A 13,969-nucleotide genomic window follows, 5' to 3' on the forward strand; every position below is an offset into this window, starting at 1 on the left:
TTTGGGGACCCTGCTCTTCCGCCATCTTGCCCCTCCTCCCTGTTCTCTCTTTTTAATGGGTCTTGCTAGGAGTTTATCAACTTTGTTGATCTTCTGAAAGAACCAGCTCCTGATTTGTTTATTATTTTTTCCAGCTCCTGATTTCATTGATCAGTTCTATTGTGTTTTTAGTTTCTGTATCACTTATTTCTCCTCTAATCTTTATAATTTCCTTTCTTTTGCTGGGTTTTGGGTTTGTTCTTTTTCTGGCTACTTAGGTAGCCTTAGGTGTAAGGTTGTTTTGTGGGTGAGGTTGGGACTTGTTTTGTGAGTCTAATATGAGGTTGAGACTTGTTTTATCAATTTGAGGTTGAGACTTGTTTTGTGGCCTAATATGTGATCTGTTTTGAAGAATGTTCTGTGTGTGCTTGAGAAAAATGTGTATCCTGATGTTTTAGGATAGAATGTTCTGAATATATCTGTTAAATCCATCTAGTCCAATGAGTCATTCAAAATGATTGTTTCCTTAATGATTTTCTGTTTGGATGATCTGTCCATCAATATAAATGGGGTGTTAAATTTCCCTACCATAAAAAAAATTTCCCTATCATTACTGTATTACTATCAATTATTTCCCTTATGTTTGTTATTAACAGCTTTATGTATTTGGGTGCTCCCATGTTGCATGCATAAATATTTACAATTGTTATATCCTCTTATTGGATTGTCTCCTTTATTCCTATCAGTGTCCTTTGCCTCTCCTTACAGTCTTTGTTTTAAAGTCTGTTTTTTCCGATATAAGCACTGCTACTACCCTGGCTTGCCTTTGGCATCCATTTACATGATAAATGTCTTTCCATCCCCATTTTGTTTGACTTTGTTTCTCTGTGTTGGGAAAGTCAGCTACTTCTCTTGCTCATAACGATAATAGCTTTATGAAGAATAGACATAGTTCCCCACAATGCAGTGTTTCCTGTTCCCCGTGGCTTGGTGCTTTAGAGAATGTCTCCTATGTGTATTGTGTGTATTATACAACACACATAGGAGAGTCTTGGCCTCTTTTTCCTTCGGTCCAGTTGTCCACAGAGGCTCTTTTTGCTTATTGTGGGCAGTAAGGTGTGTGGTGGTTTGCTTGCTGAACAAGATCTGCTGCTATCAGAACTAAGGTCCCACAAAATGCACAGATCTGGAGATGTGGTGTTGGTGGGGTTTGCCCTGGTCTTCTAGAGGAGGGGCTCACAGTGTCAGGACTGAGGCATGTATAACTAACTGGGAGGGGTGGATCCACTGAAGTATGGGGTGACATGGGGGAACTTTGGTGTAAGCAAGCTAGGTAAGGAGTGTTCCCACTGCACTGGTTCCTGCATGTGGCCATTGTTTATGCTGGGGAGGGGAGCAGTGGAAGGACTGACACCTGCCAGCTCCTTTGTTCCTGGTGAGGTCTCCCCATGAACCCTGTCTCTTCGGGCCAAGCTTGAGGTGAGAAGTCAGTCTCCTTCCTGTTCGCCCCCAGCATTTTCAAACTGCTGATTCTACACTATATCCTATCCTATATCTGCACAGGCTTGTTTGTCCTCCTTTCTCTTTAAGGGTGGGGGTTCTGCTTCGTAACACCATCCAGGCTCTCTAGAGCCCAGCCTGCCTTTAAAATTCCAGGCTTTATGTCCTGCTGGTTTTAATAAGTCACAAAATTTGGCCCCTCTCAATTTCAAAAGCAAATATTATGGAGATTTTTCCTCCCCATTTGTAAGCTCTCCAGTGTGAAAGTCTGTTTTCTGCCTTTCTCTGTACTGCTCCCTCCCTCCCCCACCGTGGATAGCCATGGTACAGTCGCTCCACATCATGTTTTTGCCCTTCTTTCTTCTCTAGTGTGGCCCCTTCTCTTCCCTGCCTTCAGTTGTAGAGTCTACTCTGCCAATGTTCAGGTCATTTTCTAGTCTATTTACACCTGTATGGGTGTGGTCTGTGTGTACCCATGGGACAAGGCGAGCTTAGGGTCCTCTTACATCTGCTCAGCCGACCTATATGATTTAATTTTTTAAAGTTAGTTTCTTCCTTACCTTTCATTTATTTCACTTTTGAAATTTGTTCTGCTTTTCTCATTAGCAGTTTTGCTTATTAGATTACTGTGGTTTATTGTATACCTATCATATCCACAGAAGGACCCTTTTCTATTTACACGTGGAAAAATTCTGTGATAAAGATGCCTTTTATGTTGCAAGTCTTCCTCCTGCTTCTATCTTTGTTTACCCAGAGACACTGTGGAGGTGCGAATTTTCCCTGGATTTATCGCCCCTTGGACGGTCTCTGCTTCCACCTTGTATGTTTTCATCAAGTGAGACTTGTTCTCAGTCTCGTGTTCTTTCAACCTTGCGAAGTGAACTTAACTAGATGTTGCTAATGGATTAAAGTAACTAGAAAAGAAGTGGTCAGTCATGTTTTAGGAATTCCTTCTTTTTCCCCTGCTGGAATGGAGAAAGAAATCTAAGGAAAAGAAACCAGATCTGACAGGCTCAGACACCTCCCCTGCAAAACAGGTTAAATAAAAAGAACACTTTGCTGACACACATCAGTTAATATGATGAAAATCAAAGTTACAAAGAGGCTATCTTGAAAGCAGCATTATCCTTAAGGTAGAGTTTCTCAGCCTTGGCACTGGTGGTCTTCCTGGCTGGGTAATTCTCTATCTGTGGGAGAAATTACCCTGTGTGTTATAAGATATTTAGCAGTATCTTTGTCCTATACTCGCTAGGTTGCTTCTCATTGAGAATTTCAGTGTTAAAACAATTGGTAAATATGTGGGTAAATAAAATACTATATATTTTCTCTTAATTTATTTAAAAGCAAAATTATAACATTGTAGTGTGGGGTTTATGATGTTCATAGATAAGACATATTTGATAATAGTACAAAGGACAGTATGGGGTGAATGAAAGTATGGTTGTGGGGTTATTAAAATGTACATTCTATGTAAAATTTTACATTACATTTTATATGAAGTAGAACAGTAGCCCTGAGTAGTGTGTGATAAGTCATGGAACACATTGTCATCCATAGAGCAACCATTTTTAAAAAGTAGAAAACCGTACACCTAAAATGTCAATAGTTTAGTTACAGTGGAATTCTAAGAACATTTGATTAAGCCAAAAAATGTCAGGAAATTGGGGGAAAAAACCCCAGGATGAATAGAAAGCAAAAAGGTAGGCAGGAAACCTAAACTGAATGATAATAATAGTTAAATACAAATGGAGTACATATTCCAGTTAAAGAGATCGCCACAGACTTGAGTATATACCTCTTCTATTCAGTGTTTTTTGGGAGGATTTAATGAAGCTAGATTTTTTTCAAAAGGGCAAAATGGGTGGCTCAGTTGGTTAAGCATCTGACTCTTGATTTTGGTTTGGGTCATGATCTCAGGATCATGAGATTGAGCCCCCACATGGGCTCCTGTCAGTCTCTGCAATGGGTGTGGTTAGATTCTCTCTCACCCTCTGCCTGTCCTCCCAACCCCTGCTTGCAGTTTTTCTCTCAAAAAGTTAAATTAAAAAAGCATATAAGATGGGAAGGAAAAGTAAAAATGTCTCTCTTTGCATATGATGAGTGTTTACAAGAAAAATCCTTAATCTAAAAAGCAACCATTTAAAGTAATAAACTTTGCAGTCACAAGATAGAGGACAGTATGCAAAAATCACTAGTTTCTGTATATAAGCAGCGAACAACTGGAAAATAAAAATTCTAAAAATTTACATTTACAACAGCATCAAACATGAAGTATGTAGCAATAAATTAACAGAAGATTTGTAAGAGTAGTGAAAACTACAAGAGATTGCTGCAAGAAATGAAAGATGCCTATGGATGCAGAGCTATCCCGTCAATGAATTGGAAGACTTAATATTGGTAATGTATTGGTTCTCCCCAAGTTTCAGGGTTATCCCAACCAGTTTCTCAGTAGCCTTTTTCTTTTATATATATGTATATGTATAAAATACACACACACACACACACACACATAAAAGGCAAGAGTCAGGGTTTAATTTTTCCAATATGGATAAATAATTGTTCTAACAACATTTCTGTTCTTTGCCTATTTAACTATTTTGGCATTTTTGTAAAAAATCCCTTTACCACTTAAGTATGGGCCCATATTTGGACTGTATTCTGTTTTAGTGATCTATGGCCTATCCTTATGCCAACTCCACACTGCCTGATTATGACTTTATAGTAAATCCTGACATCATATAGATGATAAAATTAATATATATAAATATATTTTATACACACATACACACACACATGCCACATCTTTATCCATTCATCTGTCAATGGACATCTGGGCTCTTTCCATAATTTGGCTATTGTTTCTGTAGCCTTTTTCTTTTTTAAAAGATTTTATTTGACAGACCACAAGCAGGGGGAGCAAAGAAGAAGCAGACTCCCCACTGAGCAGGGAGCTTGATGTGGGGCTAGATCCTAGGATTCTGGAATCATGACCTGAGCCAAAGGCAGTCGCTTAACCAACTGAGCCACCCAGGTGTCCCTCAGTTGCCTTCTTAAATAGAAATTGACAAGCTGATTTGGAAAGTTTGTATTAAAATGCAAAGGGGCTAAAATTTTATGAAAGAATAAATTCAGGGACTTCCTCTATATGATGTCAGGATTTATTATAAAGTCACCCTGACTCTTGCCTCAAACCATACTCTAAAATTAATTTGCAGTGTATCATAGGCCTAAATGGAAAATGCAAGCCATAGATGACATAAGCAAAAGCAGGCACAATAAGAAGCTCCAAATTTTCTCTCCTCAAGAAAAGCATGAATAAAACTGGCAACAATTATTAGAAAAGGACCAAACGGAAGTTCTGGATCTGAGTAAGTACAATAACTGAAATGAAAGATTTACTAGAGCATAGTAGATTTGAAAGGCAGAAGAAAAGAATCAACATGTTTGGAAGATAATATTGGTCAATTGAGATTATCCAGCCCGAAGAAGAGAAAGAATAGAGAATGAAGAAAAATGAACCATAACAAATGTTGGCATCAGTGTGGCAAAGCTGGTACCCTCATACATTCCTAGGAGGGAATTAAAATGGTACAACTGCTTTGGAAAAATTTGGGAGTTCCTCAAAATGTTAAACACACAGTTACCGTGTGCCTGGAAATTTCACTCCTACATATATACCCAAGAGAATTGAGAATCTATGTCTAGACAAAAAGTTGGACATTAATTTTCATAGCAGCATTATTCATCATAGCCAAAAGGAAAATGACCCAACTGTCAATTAGTCGATGAGTGAATAAACAAAACGTGGCATATCCATGCAATGGAATGCTATGTAGCTATAAAAAGAATGGAATACTGATCTTGGTCACAATATGGATGAATCTCGAAATCATTATGCTAAGTGAAATAAGCCAGACATACAAGGCCACATATTACATGATCCCATTTTATTAAATGTCCAGAATAGACAAATTCATAGAGAAAGTGATCTGGGGGTCAGAAGAAGTAGGACTTGTGGATTAGCTGTTAACAGGTACAGGGCTTCTTTCTGGAATGATGAGAATGCTCTGGAACTAGATTGTGGTGATGGTTGTACAACCTTGTAAATATTAACAAATTTGGACTCTAATTTTTAAAAAAACTTAACTGTACTGAACAGAGGGTAGCATTTTTGCTGAGTGTATTAGAGATCCTGAAAGTATGTAATGATAAGAAAGCAAATTAATTACAGATCTAGTTCTACTTAGAAAACAAATTAAAAGGGGCTACTCATGATTATAATAATGGAGTACTGCCATTGAGCTATAGTTATTAATTTTCTCAAAAAGTGCATTTCTTAAATATTCTCTTATTGAGAAAACTTAAAATAAATAGATATAGTTAAAATTTTATAGTAACACTCTAGTAATGATAGCATTATAGTCAGCTACATAACAGCTACCCTGTTAGTGTGTGTGTGTTGTGTGTGTGTGTGTGTGTGTGAAGATTTTATTTTTTTAAAGTAATCTTTACACCCAGCGTGGAACTGGAACTCACAACCCTAAGATCAAGAATCACATGCTCTACCCACTGAGCCAGCCAGGCACCCCATAATACTGTTAATTTGAATGTATAAATGGAATTTGAAATGTCAAGTTCTGAAGTAGTGATAAATAGTTAAATCTATGTCAGATGGTTGGGAGAAACCCATCTTAAGGGGGAAGTGTTTGAGCCAATTAATTTTTTTTTTAGATTTTATTTATTTATTCATGAAAGAGAGAGGGGGAGGGGGAGGGAGAGAAGCAAGCTCCATGCAGGGTGCCCGACATGGGACTTGATCCTGGGTTTCCAGGATCACACCCCAGGCCGAAGGTGGTGCCAAACCGCTGAGCCACCAGGGCTGCCCCAATTAAGTTTTTATTAAATGTCTACACCTATCATCTAATCATAATCTGTCAAAAGCAAGACATTCCTTCCTCTCCCCTTTTAGTAAAGTAGGTAAAATAGGTACAGTTTCTCTTAAGCAACTTTTCAGTTGGACATAGTGATGAGTTTAATAATGTAAAGAATAATATAGGAATTATTTCAGCTGTTTCATAGGACTGTTTAAATTATGGCTTAGGTTTTTCATTGGACACTTACCAAACTGGCTAGCTGTCTAGTATGCCCTATGTTAGGAGAATACTATCTACCTGTTTGTTGTGCTCTGCTGTTGCCCTTGGTTACAGGGGTCTTTCCTGAAAGGAAGCTGATTACCTGTTTCAGGGAATCAACCACAGAATGTGTAATAAAACTGTGTGATGAGGAAATAGAAAACAAAACTGAAAAATGAACAAAAGTCCTGGTTGGGGTTCAGTCCTTTCATATAGAACTTAATGCTGCCATCTAGTGGGAAAAGAGTGCAGAGACTGGCCAAAAAGGTTTTTGTGTGGATCTTGTGGTATTCCAAGATCAGAATCTTGTGATAAATACTAAATATATAAAATACTTTTAAAAACCTAAATCTATGTTAAATAATGATTATGGAATGACAGATTATATTTAACCCTGGCTAATAATTTGGAAAATATTTTTTAAATGATTTATGCTAAAAACTGGAATTAAGGAAAACAACCATTTGGAATTTACTTACCCTCATTACTTTAAAATCTTTGTTTTTAAACAAAATCAGTTTTTTAAATGTTAAAAAAATTAAAAAAATAATTTACAGTATACTTAAATCTAAAGATCTTAATTTCTACTCTCACGTTAGTCTAATTTTTCAAAGGATTTTAATGTTGATATTTTGAGTTCTGTTTAAAAAGTTTATTTATTTATTTATTTATTTATTATTTATTTATTTATTTGAGAAAGAGCTGAGGGCAAGGGGCAGAGAGAGGGGAAAGGAGAGAGGGCCTAAAGCAGACTCTGAGCTGATCACAGAGCCCAACGTGGGACTGGATTTCACTACCCTAAGATCAGGACCTGAGCCCAAATGAAGTCAGTCACTTAACCGACTTTGCCACCCATGTGCACCAAGAGTCCTTATTAAACATACTTAAACCTAAGATACAGAATTTGTATAACTTGGCACAATGAAACCAGTGAGGTACTCCAATTTTACTTTTATTTTTTGGAATGTGCTCCAATACTTTTGGAGGAGCAGTCTTTAAATTCAAAGTTAAGACTTCACGTTATTCACCAGGAAAGGCAAATAGTTGAGAAGCAAAAATTAATGTGAAAATTGAAAACATCTACGTGCATATATGAGGAAGAGACATTTTATTCTTAATGTCACAAAATAAAGCAACATTGGTTTTAAGACATTTTTTATTGGGGAAAAGAGAAAAATTGTATTTAAATAAAATTTGAGAACTGAATGATGCTTAATGCTGAAAAGATAAATTAATTCATGTTTCTCCAGGTACAAAGTCCAAAAGCTGGACTTGAAGCCAGAAGAAAGGAATAGTAAGGGGTTGATACAGATTCTAAAAGAACTAGGGCAGTTCTTGTTTCTGTAGCCTTTTTTAGGCTTCACCTTCATTTTAGGCTCTCCATCTAATCTAATCCATTAATGAGACAAGACTTAGAGAAGTTAAAGTGGGGCTAAAGGTAAAAGTGAGGCTGAGGAGCCCTGAGTAGAGGCAGAATTTTCAAAAAAAAAAATTTAATTTTGCATTTCAAGAACTATGCACTAAGCAGTTCTATTTCTTTTAGAAGAGCATGAATGATAAGTAGCGTGACTTTGGAGGAGCTGAATCCAGTTCACTATCGGCATTAATCTGTCCCACAGGGATCTCCCTGTGGGAGAGTCACAATCCCCTTTTGTGTGAATTCTTTTTTTTTTTTAAATTTTATTTATTTATTTATTTATGATAGTCACAGAGAGAGAGAGAGAGAGAGGCAGAGACAAAGGCAGAGGGAGAAGCAGGCTCCATGCACCGGGAGCCCGATGTGGGATTCGATCCCGGGTCTCCAGGATCGCGCCCTGGGCCAAAGGCAGGCGCCAAACCACTGCGCCACCCAGGGATCCCCCCTTTTGTGTGAATTCTTATCAGACTTTTACAACTAGCTTTCAGTTCACTTATGGAAGTGAGCTTAAATATTGAGCTTAAGACACCCTGTAAGGATTAGACTTTGCCAGTCAAAAAATGAAACTGCAACATTCTCTTTCTAAATTCATATGAAAATCAGGTCGCCCAAGAGACCAGTGACTTCTTGGCCTCCCCGCCCAGGAGGCTCATATGGCTCAGGCGAAGATCAACGAGAAAGCCAACGAGGGCGCTTCTGCTGCCTGCTGGAGAGCCTGGAGCAGCTGGGGCTCAGGGTGGAAGCTTAGAGAGAAGCCACAACTGCTGTTGAGCAAGAGAAAGAAAGCCTCCCGGAAATGATCCACAGCATCCAGAATAGCCAGGACATGAGGCAGATCAGCGACGGAGAAAGAGAAGAAGTAAATCTGATGGCAAACCATTTGATGGGACGAACCCTCACCATTGAAGTTTCCGTAGAAACAATCGAAGTTTCCGTAGAAACAATCGGAAACCCGCAGCAGCAAGAATCCCTAAAGCATGCCACCAGGATTATTGATGAGGTGGTCAGTAAGTTTCTGGATGATTTGGGAGATGCCAGGAGTCACTTGATGTCCCTGTACAGTGCATGTTTATCTGAGGTGCCACCGGGGCCTGTTGACCAGAAGTTTCAGTCCATAGTAATTGGATGGGCTCTTGAAGACCAGAAGAAAATGAAGAGAAGATTAGAGACCCTGCTTAGAAATATTGAAAACTCTGACAAGGCCATCAAGCTGTTAGAGCATTCTAAAGGAGCTGGTTCCAAAACTCTGCAACAAAATACTGAAGGCAAATTTAATTAGTTTTGAAACATAAGAACATTTAAAAATGATGGCATAAAAATCATTAAACACTAGTTCTTTGTGTTAGGCATAACCTTTGATATTGTTATTTCAGATGAGGAAAATATTCCAGTGTCATCAGTTTTGTGAATGATACAATTAAAACTAGAAATATTTTAATTATCTTTCTAAAAAATTATCTTTCTAGAAGTTTTTTTTTTAAGATTTATTTATTATTTATGATAGACATAGAAAGAGAGGCAGAGGAGGGAGAAGCAGGTTCCATGCCGGGAGCCTGACATGGGATTCGATCCTGGGACTCCAGGATCACACCCTGGGCCAAAGTCAGGCGCTAAACCACTGAGCCACCCAGGGATCCCATCTAGAAGTTTTTAGATTGAATTCTTGTATTAGGCTCTAGCATCTAATATATATATATATATATATATATATATATATATATATATATATGATTTATATTTTAATTTTTTTTTATTTATTTATGATAGGCACACAGTGAGAGAGAGAGAGAGGCAGAGACACAGGCAGAGGGAGAAGCAGGCTCCATGCACCGGGAGCCCGACGTGGGATTTGATCCCGGGTTTCCAGGATCGCACCCTGGGCCAAAGGCAGGCGCCAAACCACTGCGCCACCCAGGGATCCCCTGATTTATATTTTTATATAATATATATATATTTTACTATTCTATGGATAAATACTATATAGGAGAGAGTAACTGCTCAGCCTGGGCACAAAGCATTATTGTTGTGTCCTGGGCTTTGTCTGGCATGGAGATACTCGGGCACATGGGGCATTAGGTTGACTAGAGATTCTTGACCTTAGGCAGCATACCAACTTACCACCACACATCTACTGTTAACAACGTGGTGTGCTTAAAAGGACAAAAGAGAGAAAAAAAAAAAGACAAAAGAAATCACAAAGTAAGAAACTTTCCCTACATCATCTTTTTCAGAAAGCACTTTTTTTGGACATCTGTATCAAAGTATTTTGAATTTAAGATTTATGCATCTGATAATATGAATATAAGTCTTGAAATATATAAAGACTTGGTGTAAAGTGCGAGAGAATTCAACTCTAATGTTATCACTGTGAATAACTATATGTCCACCTCATTTTTTTCCAAGTGCATAATTTCTCTAAATTTTTTTTAAAGATTTTATTTATTTATTCATGAGAATACACAGAGAGGAGAGAGAGAAGCAGAGACACAGGCAGAGGGAGAAGCAGGCTCCATGCAGGGAGCCTGATGTGGGACTCGATCCCTGGTCTCCAGGATCACACCCTGGGCTGAAGTGGGCTGAAGGTGGCGCTAAACCGCTGAGCCACCGGGGCTGCCCAATTTCTCTAAATTTTTAATCATTACAGAAATAGTGTTGTACCTTGCCTTTTTTTTTTTTAAATGCTGCTATAAAGTCTAATTGTCAACTTTAAAAAAATAAAAAATAAAAAAATCATATGAAAAGAAAAGGAAATTAGTCTACATTTACATGAAGATAAAAATATTTGCTTTAATTAAAGGAAGAAAATAATATTTCTTTCTTTAAATTCAAGTATAAAATAGCAACTGCATGGTTACAAAATAGGCTTCTTACTAACTGTGTGCAAAAAAAATGTATTTTTAGAAATAAGGGAGATTGGATTAATGGAAAGGACACTGGAATGAGGAAAAAATGGGTTGGATTCATGACTCTAATATTTAATAACCTTGTGATTTCAGCCAAGTCACCTAAGGTATCTGATCTTTTGTTTTCACATCTATTCAATAGAGATCATTCCTTTTCTGCTTACTGCATAGGGCTGATGTTAGTGACACAGTATAAGAATATCATCATTTGGGCAGCCCCAGGTGGCTCAGCGGTTTGATGCCGCCTTCAGCCCAGAGCGTGATCCTGGAGACCCGGGATCGAGTCCCATGTTGGGCTCCCTGCATGGAGCCTGCTTCTCCCTCTGCCTGTCTCTGTCTCTCTGTCTCTCTGTCTCTCATGAATGAATAAATAAAATCTTAAAAAAAAAGAATATCATTAAGTTTTGTCAGTTTCTCTCTCAAATGTAATATGGTTTGGATATTTTGCTAATTTGATTTACACTGGAATAGTGGACCTTCTCTTCTACTCCGTGTCTTTCATTAGTTTCTCCAAAGCGTAAATGGCCATTGAAATTGTTTTTTCTCCTTCGGATTTTCAAAGTGTACCAATTTCTCACTTGTTTATTCCATGTAAAAATTTTTTTTATAAACAATTTTTTAAATTTGTTTTTTATTTTTATTTTATGATAGTCACACACACACAGAGAGAGAGAGAGAGGCTGAGACACAGGCAGAGGGAGAAGCAGGCTCCATGCACCGGGAGCCCGATGTGGGATTCGATCCCGGATCTCCGGGATTGCGCCCTGGGCCAAAGACAGGCGCCAAACCGCTGCGCCACCCAGGGATCCCTAACCAGAGTTTTAAATCATATAATCTCTGTGTTTGCCCACATGTATATATCTAACACTTATCTCTTCCATTACCACATTTTTATAGAGCTGCTATTTAATTTTTCCAGGTTCCAAGATCAGTTTATTATTTCACTTATAATCCTTAGCCTGGCATGCCAGCCCCTCCATGACTGAGGCCAGCTCACCTTTCCAACCTTATTTGCTCCTACTCTCTTCCATGGATCAGCCATGGTGTGCCCTTCCAGGCCCGGGCCTTCCTGCCCCCTCCTTTGCTCAGGCATTTTCTCTCACCCGGGAGGGTCATTCCCATGACCCTCATGTCCACATATGGCATTGTCTCCAAATCCAGATTCAGATGCCTTCTCATCCATGAAAATTTTGTTCACATTTCACAAACTCCCTTCTCCCCATTTTCCCTTCTTTGAAAAACTTGAGCACTTTGCCTCTATTTCTCCTCTGGCATGGTGGCTTTCTCCTTTTAGAAATGTTTTGTACTTTTCTTCCCCTCCTAGGATATGAGCTCTTGGAGGGTACTCTTCAAACTTCATGTATTTAGGTAACCCCACAGCACACAGCCTGGTGCCCTCAATAGTCAGTCTATGAAGGAATGGATGTCTGTATCCTGCAAATCTGAACTAGAAGGAAAAGTATTTGCCTGCTTTCTACTCTTCCCCTTTTGTGGTTTTCTTTTTTTCTGATATTTGATCCAGATTTATTTCTCCAAGACTACTGAACTTTGTTTCAAAAAGGTTAAAGGTTAATCAACTATCATCACTTCCCATTGTACCCAGCAGTCCTTGCACTAATAATTAGATATGTTTGATAGTGCATATCAGAAAAATGATCTTTCTCCCAGTTATCATCTGGGCAATAATGACCTCCATTTTCCTTTCCTCATCTGATTGATCTTTCCTGTATGGCCCAGAGGAGTGTTTTGCTGATCTGCATGTCACATGGTTCCTCCTGTGAATGTGGTAGCACAACTGGGAAGTCCTTTCAGTGGAAGCACCAAATAAATTTCCTCCCTGGCTTCTGAGAATAAAGATAGCATTGTAAGAGAGGAAAATTCAGATTATTGATTTGCTTCATACTAAGACAAGAAGTATGGATTACTACACAGCAGGAAGAATCAAGGGAGGAGAATCAAAAGTGTATGATTTCCAGATCCTGGAGTTAGATATTTTTACTTTCTCTGTTATCTCTGAAGGATGAATTGGGTTCTCAAAAAAGTAGCTTTTCAAAATTTAATAAGCTGATTATTTATTAGAGGAAGAACACTAATAAGAAAAAGAGGTCTTTTTACCTGAAGCTAAGAGTCTGACAATGTTAGTGGCCATAGTCTAACATGTAGTAAGATTACCAGACCAATAAAGGGGTTCAAATGAAAAAGGCAGCTGAAAAGAGCCTTGATAGTGGAGGAATGAAGGTCTTCATATGCAATTTTGTTACAGGCAATCTTAATCTAGGGTGGAATCTCTCTCTCTCTCTTTTTTCCCCCACACATCCTTGCCAATACTTGTTATCTCTTGTCTTTTTTAAATTAAGTTTTTAATTTTAATTCCAGGATAATTAACACCTCCTGTAATTTTGCTAATAGCCATTCTTCTAGGTATGAGGTAATATCTCATTCTCGCTCCCTCCATGACCAAGGCCAGAACGTCTTTCCAATTTCATTTACCACTGCTATCTTCCATGCACCATCACAAGTTTATTCCTGCTGTCTGTGGTTTTGATTTGCATTTCCCTGATGATTTGTGCTATAAGTGCTTTTCATGTGCCTATTGGCTATCTCTACATCTTCTTTGGACAGTTGTCTATTCAGATCCTCTGTCCATTTTATAATAGCAGTTTGGTTTTTTGCTATTGAATTGAATATTTTATATATTTTGGACATTAACCCCTTATCAGATATATGATTTGAAAATATTTTCTCCTTTAGTAGGTTGCTTTTTCATTGTGTTGATGGTATCTTATGCTGTGTAGAAGCTTTTCAGTTTCTTGTGCTCCCCCTGCTTTGTTTTTGTTTCCTTTAACTTTTGGTGTTATACCCAAAAAACCATCACAAGACTGATGCCAAGAAGCTTACCACCTATGTTTTCTTCTAGTTTTATGGTGTTAGATTTACTAAAAATAAATAAATAAATAAATAAATAAATAAATAAATAAATAAATAAATAAAATATGCTTATAGTCTTAATTGGGTTCCCTAGTGTAATAACTTGCTTT

General features: G+C 38.0%; 1 protein-coding gene and 1 pseudogene across 1 annotated transcript in view; both read left to right on the top strand.

The window, feature by feature from the left end:
* RAVER2 (ribonucleoprotein, PTB binding 2) overlaps window positions 1–13,969 on the top strand; it is a 99,759-nt gene that overhangs the window by 76,081 nt on the left and 9,709 nt on the right. The gene's annotated exons all lie outside the window — the stretch shown is intronic.
* Window positions 8,682–9,307, top strand: LOC129497058 (BAG family molecular chaperone regulator 2-like; annotated as a pseudogene).

The sequence above is a fragment of the Nyctereutes procyonoides genome, unplaced genomic scaffold, assembly GCF_905146905.1.
Source record: "Nyctereutes procyonoides isolate TBG_1078 unplaced genomic scaffold, NYPRO_anot_genome, whole genome shotgun sequence".
NCBI lineage: Eukaryota > Metazoa > Chordata > Mammalia > Carnivora > Canidae > Nyctereutes > Nyctereutes procyonoides.